At 38.8% G+C, this 9,966-nt stretch overlaps 1 long non-coding RNA gene across 1 annotated transcript; it reads right to left on the bottom strand.

Moving 5' to 3' along the window:
• Positions 1 to 2,326: 2,326 nt before the first annotated feature.
• LOC130470356 (uncharacterized) lies at positions 2,327 to 7,664 on the bottom strand. Its single transcript, XR_008930536.1, has 5 exons — positions 4,666 to 7,664; positions 4,468 to 4,564; positions 4,274 to 4,369; positions 3,553 to 3,617; positions 2,327 to 2,561 (listed from the first exon to the last, which is right to left on the bottom strand). It is a non-coding gene; the product is annotated as an uncharacterized lncRNA (long non-coding RNA).
• Positions 7,665 to 9,966: the final 2,302 nt, after the last annotated feature.

The following is a 9,966-nucleotide window of genomic DNA, read 5'->3' on the forward strand; positions in this document are numbered from 1 at the left end:
TCTTTCCATACCCCTATAAATATGTGGCCTGGGTTCACAATTTATAACAAGTTTTTCAAGTATTCAAAGTGAGTTTTTGAGAGAAAAATTCAGACACATTCCTTGCTCAAAAGTGCCGAAATTTTTAGTACCTTAAGGGCGATTCTAGTTGGTCAATCTTAAGGCGGATCCGGACGTGCTGTGGACTATCTACGGAGGGACGACACTTGGAGTCCTAAAGACTTGTTCTTGTTCGGTTCGGGCGCACCTAGGGAAGACACGCAACAAAGAGTATGCATCTAAACTATGCTATATGATTATGTGTAAATAATATGTATTCCTGGCTAAATGGTTTTTCAGCATGATTTATGAATTGTCATATGTATCATAACCTAACACATGTTAGCAGAATTCGATCTCAAATACATCCCGCAGAAGTCTATCAAGGGTTCAGCAGTCTCAGACTTCCTAGCCGACTGTCCTGTCGAGGCAGAAGAGGAGGAATACGACTTACCCGACGAGCAAATCTTAATGACCAGTGATGACAGTTGGTCAATGCATTTCGACGGTGATTCGAATCAGAACGGGTGTGGTGTTGGAGTAATTCTAGTAGCCCCAGACGGCACTCACATTCCTATATCAGCAAAACTGCAATTCAACGTCACAAACAATGCGGCAGAATATGAAGCATGCATCATGGGCCTGGAAGCCGCCTTAGCATTGGGTGTCCAGAAACTTCGAGTGTACGGGGATTCTTCCCTAATCATCAATCAAATTTCCGGCAAATGGAAAGTGAGGAGTGAGAGCTTGGCTCCATACCAGTCCTACCTTGAGCAGCTGTCTGAGCAGATACAAGAGCTTTGCTATACATACCTCCCGAGAGAGGAAAACCAATTCGCCGATGCACTTGCAAAGTTGGCCTCAATGATCAACATCCCAAATGGCATGGCTGAAATGCCACTTACAATTGAAACACATCAAGAAGCAGCATATGTCTATGCTATTAACGATGTCGAGCAAGACGGGGAAGAACCTTGGTTTACAGACATTCAAAGGTATCTACAAAATTCAGAGTATCCCCCGCACTTTTCAAGCAAAAATCAAAGGGCTCTGCGACTACAATCAACCAATTTCGTCATAAGAAGGCGGCATTCTATACAAAAGGTCCCTTGGTGGTCCTAACCTCCGATGTGTTGACAAGCACGAAGCTCAAAGAGTCATGGACAACATACATACTGGAGTCTGTGGCACCCACATGAACAGGAAGATGCTAGCCCTCAAGATCATCAGGGCTCAATAGTACTGGACTACCCTCGAACGGGATTGTTACTTCTTTGTCAGGACATGTCCTGCCTGCCAAAGGTGTGCGAATCTGAAGCACATTCCTTCATCATTGCTATACTCTCAATCATCACCGTGGCCATTCTCAGCCTAGGGTATCGACGTCATCGGCAAAGTCACTCCAACGGGCACCGGGGGTCATGAGTTCATACTAGTTGCTATCGACTACTTCACCAAATGGGTCGAGGCCAGATCATTCAAAGTGTTGGGTTCCAAGCAAGTGGCCCAGTTCATACAAGAAAACATCATCAGTGACCAGGGAACCCATTTTCAAGGAGAGTGTGAAGATCTATTCACCGAGTACAAGATTCAACATCATCGATCTTCGCCTTATCGCCCACAAACCAATGCGGCAGTCGAAGCAGCCAACAAAAATGTCAAGACCATCATCATGAAAATGACTACCAATTACAAGGACTAGCCCCAGAAACTGCATTTCGCATTGTGGGGATATCGAACTTCAATTCGCACTTCAACGGGTGTAACTCCATTTTCATTGGTCTATGGGATGGAAGCAGTACAACCTATCAAGCTGGAGGTACCTTCTCTAAGGATGGTCCTCGAAAGCAAAATCCCAGAAGTTGCATGGGTACAAGCAAGATATGACGAGCTAGTCATGCTCGATGTGCGCCAGCTTCAAGCCGCTCACCATGTACAAGTCTATTAGCGCCGAGTGGCCAGACATTTCAACAAAAGGGTTAGAACCCGAAACATCAAGGAAGGCGAGCTTGTCCTGAAAGCCCTTCGCAAAAGCACCATGGACCCAAGGGGAAAATTCAAACCCAACTGGGCAGGCCCATACATTGTCAAGAAGATCCTCTCCGGGGGAGCAGTTGAACTAACAGACATCGATGGAACAGAATTCAGATCTCTGACCAACCTCGATCATCTAAGAATGTAACACCCCAACAATTCCCATTTTCTAAAATAACCCCTTTTTAAATATAACTGTAGGGAATTATCAAAGTATTATCGCCCGTGTGAAAACGTTACGGCTTATTCAGAATTTTGCAGCGGAAAACATAAAACTAACTTTTAGGTTCATAAATAATCTATTACATATTAGGTCCAAACCAATTAACTGAATTAAGGAAATACGAATAGTACGACAAATTTCAAATCCAAGTTAACAAATTAAATCACTTAATTAAACGAATAGAACTACAAGCTCTCTAATCCCGATCCCAATGATGCATCATCTTCAAACCTGTAGATGGGCAACGCTTATTGATCCTTAGAGACTGCTCACCAAAGATGGGTCATCACAGGATCAATAAGGCATAGCCATGATCAACACACACAAACAAAGCACGTAATCAGCAAAGCTGAGTACTACATACTAAAACAACAACAATCCTAGCATGATACTATCAAACCAACAACCCTAACATGATACTAATAAATATAAGTAAGGACAGACAAAACATAATAATTTGACGACCATACTCGACTAGGCTAAGCTAGACTTAATGACAATGATATTATTTTAGTTGAAATAGACAATGGACCGAGTTGTCCAACCAAAAGTCTTCCCCAAGGAAGACGAGGTACGGGCGCGACTCCGTAACCTCAGTGACCTGCGATATCGAGGAACGTTTGAATAAAAATAGAACACGGTGATCAATCCGGTCCCAGAAAAGGCCATGGGCTACCACCATGAACCCCAACTCCTGTTTGTCCGTCACTTCAGACGTGCACAGTCTAAAGCTATTGCTATTCGGTTTCACTTTACATGATTTACAAATTGAGATTCCGTTATGACTCAACCATTACATAAGACATACAATTCACATTTGTTCACAACTGTTTTTATCTTGGAATTAAGTAAGTGATCATAAAAGCATCAATCAAGACTCATTCCAATTTATCCAACCTTTCCTTTAACCATGAGCAACCCTGTATATGGGCATAAAGTTTCAACTTACTAAACAAGGTCCTCCGCCCTCATAAAGTAGTGAAAAGATAGAAAGGGAACAACAACCAATCGATCCAAACCAATCATATAGAATAATCTAGTGTTCCCAACCAACATGTTTGTATCAATCATCCATACTAACATGTTACAGTTCTCATAGTGCAAAATAAGTTCAATAAGTTTGTCCAACAGTATTAAACATGCACATTCAATATAACCCAGTTCGTCCATAATATCAACATAACCAAGTTCAACAACAAGATTCAACATGGTTTCAACAATTAGCACACATTCCAAGCACACAGGTATGTACGTACCTTGTGTAAACAAACTGATAGGCCACTTTAACACTTTCAAAAGTCGCCTAAAGAGAATTCTCCGCCTAAAACAACCAACAAATAATCCCAATAAATTCCTAATCATTGACAACCATAAGAAAGCATTCTAAATGCATCCTAAACATATTTAGAACTTTCCCCAATATCAAAACTTAAACATTTGATTTCCTAGAATCATGATTATTGAATTAGTGATTGAAATCCGTTGAAAACTTTTGCAAACATCGTACTTTAAATTTTCAGCAATATAATTTCATTTAAAAGCTTCACCATGGTCAATCTACGTTCCTAGTATCTCAACACAACCAATTCAATGATCCATACTCAACCCATCATGATTAATAATCATAAAAACCTTGAATTTCATACTTTAAATAATCAAAAATCAATATTTCAATGTAATTAGATAATCTGAAAATTAATAACTTTATTATAAAATCCATATAATCTCAAATTTATAATTTAAATCACAAAACCCATAACTTTAATTCAAGAAAACATAATTCAAGTTAATAAATTATGATTAAGCCCTAATCTTAATTTTAATTAATCAAAACTGAAAATTAATTCGTTTTTAATCTCAACATCAAATCTGAAAATCATATTTACCATAAAAATTATAAATTTAATTTAAGAACATAATCTAAATTAACAAACTTTAATTTAAAATAATTAGTTACTTAGGGTTTAAGAAAGTTACCAATTCAAGAAGGAGGAGAGAGAGTTGGCTGGCGGACAGAGGTGGCTTGCGGCAGGGCTGAGAGACGGCGGCACACGGTGGTGCTACTTGCGGTGGCTGCGCGAACGAGTGGTGGTCATCCACAATCAGTTGAATACACAACCACAACAAAAGAATAAAAGAGAAAAGAGAAAGGGAGGAGGAAAGAGAACTACCGGCGAGCAGGGACAAGGCAGCGGCGGCGCAGGCTGGGTGGCGACGCGGGGGCTGCGCGAGCAAGGTGGTGGTGAGAGCTGGTGGTCAGCGACGTGGCTGTTGGCTCGGGCAACAAAGAACGAGTGAGAAAGAGAGTCACACAAAAAGGAGAACGGAAGAGAAAGAAAGAAGGAGAAGGGGATGAAGCGGTGGCTTACCGGCGAGGTGGTCTGGCGGCCTTGGTGGCGTGCTCGTGGTGGTCGGCGGCTGGGCAGAGGGAGGAAGAGGAAGCAGGAAAGGAGAGAGATGGGTTTTGCCCTTTTTGGTTTTTACGTGAAGTAGGAATAGAGGGGTTTGGTGTTTTGTGTTTTGTGTTTTACATGGAGTAGAAGTATGGGGTTATGGGTTTATAATATTGGGCTTTATTCAATTGGGCTAGACTTAGGAATTTAGTTTTAGGATTCGAATCCAAAATCGGATAGGATCGTTTTCTAAATTTAATCGATTTTCGTAATTCGAATTCGTTTTAACGTAAAATTCGAAAATACATTTTGATTTCGTAAGTCATTAAAGTATTCAAAATGAGATAAAATAATTATATTTTAATTACATATTCATTTCTAAAATCCGCAAATTGTACTTAAATATATTAAATATACGTAAAAAATATAAACAATGTATAAAATTACGGGGGATTACAATCTACCCCTCTTAAAAGAAGTTTCGTCCCGAAACTTGACACGAAAATTCACCTATCTTTCCAAACTTTTCAACTCATTCTCATTGGAGAAATACTTGTGGCATTTATGTACACTCTTTTGCCAACTTAAAGTTTCTTGAATTACTCATGAACACCTATTTGTTACGCGAAGAATCTATTTACTTGCATCGACATGAATAATTTGCTAAAATAAGCATAAAAATGCATAAAAACACCATAAAATTAGGTAAAAAGCGCGAATTTATATCGTATTCTACCCCTCTTAAAGAAAACGAGTTACGCCCTCGTAACTCATCTCAGGGAATAACTTTGGGTATTTCCTTTCTTCAACGAATTCTGCCCCCAATACTATATTTTCACTAAAATCATCCCAACAAGTGGAACCTCTACACTTCTTTCCCATACAATGCCTCAACATGTGACATCTTACTGTTCGTATGGTAACTATCTTTCAAGAAATCCAATCGAATCTAGGTGGTTCCCCAGTTACTCTTAAAGTCAATAACACGGGCTCTCAACATATATTCCGTAGTTTGGTTAGTCCTCCCAGGCTGACCATCAATTGCAGGGTGGAAAGCAGTATATTTTTCGATGTTGTCCCCAAGATTCAACTGGGCCTTATTGCCAAAGTTTCAGACTTTTGTGCTCGGTAAGGATCTTACGTGTTGCCCTATAAAGGTAATGTCTCCAAATATTCGCAGGTAACACAATAGCAGCTAACTTTAGGTCATGGGTTTGGTAATTAGGCTTACAAGGTTTCAATTGACGCGACAACAGTTGCGGAGGTCAAATTCTCTTTTAAAATCTAGAAGCTTCCTCACTTTTCTCACTTCACTCAAATTTTGATTCCTTTTTCAACAAGTTTGCCATTGGTTTTGCTCTCTTCTAAAGTCTTCACAACCTCTTATAACAGTCAAATAGGCCTAGGAAACTTCAAATATTAGACACGTTCTTTGGAGTAGGTCACTCACTCACAGCTCGAACCTTAGCAGGATCTACAGACACTCCTTCTGCTCAACTTTCCTTTTCTACTGAACCTCATTACGCCTTTCATGGATTTATAACTCTTGGGCTTAAATCCTAGTATTTCACCAATTCATATATTCCCCTCTTTTCAAGACAACAAATTTCTAACAATCCTGGACCACTCGAATCTTCTCTTAATTTTACTCCCTTACGTAACGTGGTTTTCGATCAATATAGTCCTTCACTTTTCCACCGGTGTCACTTATACGCACATGACTTCAAGATTTGTGTACTTCATTCACATAAAACTAGATTCTATCTAAGCGTCTCCAAAGTAATCCTCAAGATTTCATTATGCTCTTTTCATTCCTTGAATAAATCAGGATACCATCAGTAACATAATAACGAACTTAATTCGGGATTCGTAGAAAATCTTATTCATCAAATCCATAATTATGGCAGGTGCATTGGTTAACCCAAAAGACATTACTCTAAACCCATAATGACAATAACGAGTCCTAATGAGGTCTTAGGTATATCTTTATCAGCTATCCTCAATTGGTGATACTTCAAACACAAATCATTCTTCGATAACACACTCGCCCAGTTCAATTGATCCAATAGATACTTGCTCTTGATGATGTTTAGCTCCCTAAAATCGATGCATAATTCCATACTCTTATCTTTCTCCTTAACAAACAACACAGGAGCTCCCCACGGTGATGCACTAGGCCTAATATATTCCTTGACCAAACAACTCTTGCAACTTTTTCTTAATTAGCTCATTTCAGGAGGTGTCATTCTATATGGTGCTCTAGATATATGCGTCATTCTAGGAACTAAGTCTATAGGGGACTCAACGGCTCTTAGCAAGTGGCATACCTGCAATCTCACTAGGAAACACATCCATGAATTCATTCACAGTTGGAACATCCTCGATCTTCATTCCGACTTCTTAACTCACATCTAGCTCCTACAGAAAAATAGTTCACACTCCTTATCATCAATTTCCTCACTTGCATTGCAGAAATAACCCCAAGGTTCTTGGTCTTCCCAAAACGTTTATATGAGGTCAAATTTCCAATAGGGTTCCTTATACTTAGTTTCTGAATTACAAACTCTAACTTGGCCCTGAACAAACTTAGCCAATCCATCCCCAAAATTACATATAGGTTTCCCAGATTAAACTCTATCAAATCGGAAAGAAAACGCAATCTTTTATCTTAAAAGGCGGATTCTTAAACAACTTGGTACACCTTATGGTTACACTAGTAGGTATACTAACAGGTAAATCAATTACTCAAAATCTACCAAATTCAGACTCTTAACAACAGATGACGAAACAAAAGAATAAGTTGCTCCCGAATCACATAATGTTTTAACTAGCACAGAGTTAATAGAAAAAGTACCATGAACTACGTCTGCAGAATATTCAGCTTCATTTCTAGACATCAAGAACGGTTTGCCCGGAGTCTTATTCTGGTTGTTGTTATCATTTGCGGGCTTATTATAGTTTCCTTGATTGTTTTGTGCCCCCTCCAGGCTTTGAATCTTGTCTTCCAGACTGGTTAAACCTCACTTGATTTTCACTTCCATTACCATTTTGTTCCTTTTTCTGCTTGGTGAAGCACTCATACTCCCTATGGCCCCTTTTCTGACAATAGTTGCATGTCACTAATTCTCCCTTGCAGTTTTTACCAGGATGGTTGTTGTTGCATCTCTTACAGTGATGCACTCTCTCAGATTGGTTGCTATTGTTGTGCCCCTGATTGTTCCTCTGTTGAAAATTTCCATTTCCACCCTCATTCCTGTTCACTTTCGTACTTTTCTTGAAATTCCCTTGGTTTTTCCCAGCATTAAACTCTTTTCTTTTCTCCCCAACCACATTTTTCTTGTCCCTTCTAGACTGCAATTCATAAATATGGGTGGTTTTCTCACGCACATTATCTAGGGATGTAAAGGTTTCTCCATCTAATCCCAACTGAATCTCATCGGTCAACCCTTGCTCAAACCTCTGAGCCTTTAGCTCCTCAGTAGCTACCACCTCAGGTGCAAACCTCGACAAAGTTATAAACTTACTATAGTATTCAGCGATAGTCATACTCCCCATCCCAAGGTTTATGAATTCTTGCGCTTTTCGTTTTGTTATGAAAGGAGGATAAAACTTTTCCCTCAATGCAACAACAAATGAGTCCCAATTAAATCCTTCAACAACACTTAGCCTAGTTCCATTCTCTTTCCACCATAGATCGGCCTCATCTTTTAGGTAAAGGACAGCTTGACCTATTTTCATATTTTCAGGACAGTTTACCACCCAAAATAGTTTTTCAAACTCCCTAATCCAGTTTTCTAGGAAGGTCGGGTCTGCTTGCCCCTTGAAGTATGGTGGCTTAACTTTCGCAAGCCTTTCAAACATGTCTCCTGCAGAATTGGGGCGCTCAGTTCTTTCCTGGGCTAGTTTTTCCGCCAAGAGGCGAAAGACAGCAGCTAGGTCATTACTGTTGGTCATCCTAGAACGCGACCTGAAATTAATATACTCTAATTCAGGTTCAAAACTTTACTTATATTATCCTCTAGCAATGTAATATCACACCAACATCCAAAATTCACATAAAATGAACAATCATCTACGAATGATATTTGCATGCAGAACATTCAGCTGAGAAACAAGGAATAACTTCAATCATCACGAATAATAAGGTTGAATAAAGAAGAAAACATTCCCCTTGCGTGCCCGTAATAAACTTTGATCCTTTGGATAATCCATAATCTAACTTTTATTCCTCAAAAGAATGTCGATAACAATCCTAAATATTAACACACACCTGTTCTCAAAATAAAGTAAAAAGGTTCTACGATATAAACATAAACTATGGTTGGGCGAATTGTCCAACATTTTCTCACACGCAACTAAATATGTAAGCAAAGTTAAAGGGAGACATCATCGGACTTGTCCTTTGATTCGTTATAATCGTCTAGGGTGAACAACTCATACTTAAGTTCATCATCATCATCCATATCACAATAATAAGCTTCTTTTCTTGGCCTTGAGGATCTTCGTAGACCTTGAAGTTGATGATTATTTTCCTCTAGCTCAGGCTCGGGCTCGGGCTCAGGTTCAGGCTCAAACTCAAACTCAATCTCAGGCTCAGAATCAGATTCAACCCTCAGAAAGGCTTTGTAGATATCCATTTTTGTTTGACCCACAGCACGGTCATACTCACGAATTGCCTCATCATCACTACCATATGCACTTGTTTTCATTACTTCGCGACAAATGTGCTATAGACTACGAATTCTACTGTCAGGTTCATAATTCATCACCTTTTCATCATCACTCATAATAAGATTGGAGTCACCATCACTTAGAACGATAGGGCTGGAGTCATCATCACTCAGAACGATAGGGTTAGAGTTGCTCCCTACTCTATTCTCTTCTATGTCAGACATGATTAGTGATCTATGACGATTAAACATAGTTTCTATGTTAGTAATTAGTACTCTCACTTACCGTACGATCCCACAATACACCATAAGTAAGAATAAATAGCAATCGCAAAGCATAGGAAGGACACAAACAGTTAGTAGGCAGATAAAGTACAATCATGTTGATATAATGCAAACACAATGCTTCTATTCTATATGCCCTTTCCTATACTACCCATCTCTCATAATAAATCATAGTAAAACACTGAAATGTTTAAAGAATAAAACAAGAATGAATAATAAAAACGATTTTTTTTTTTATATATATATATATATATATATATATATATATATATATATATATATATATATATATATATATATATATATATATATATATATATAT

This window comes from Spinacia oleracea, chromosome 3 (genome assembly GCF_020520425.1).
Source record: "Spinacia oleracea cultivar Varoflay chromosome 3, BTI_SOV_V1, whole genome shotgun sequence".
In the NCBI taxonomy this organism is placed as follows: domain Eukaryota; kingdom Viridiplantae; phylum Streptophyta; class Magnoliopsida; order Caryophyllales; family Amaranthaceae; genus Spinacia; species Spinacia oleracea.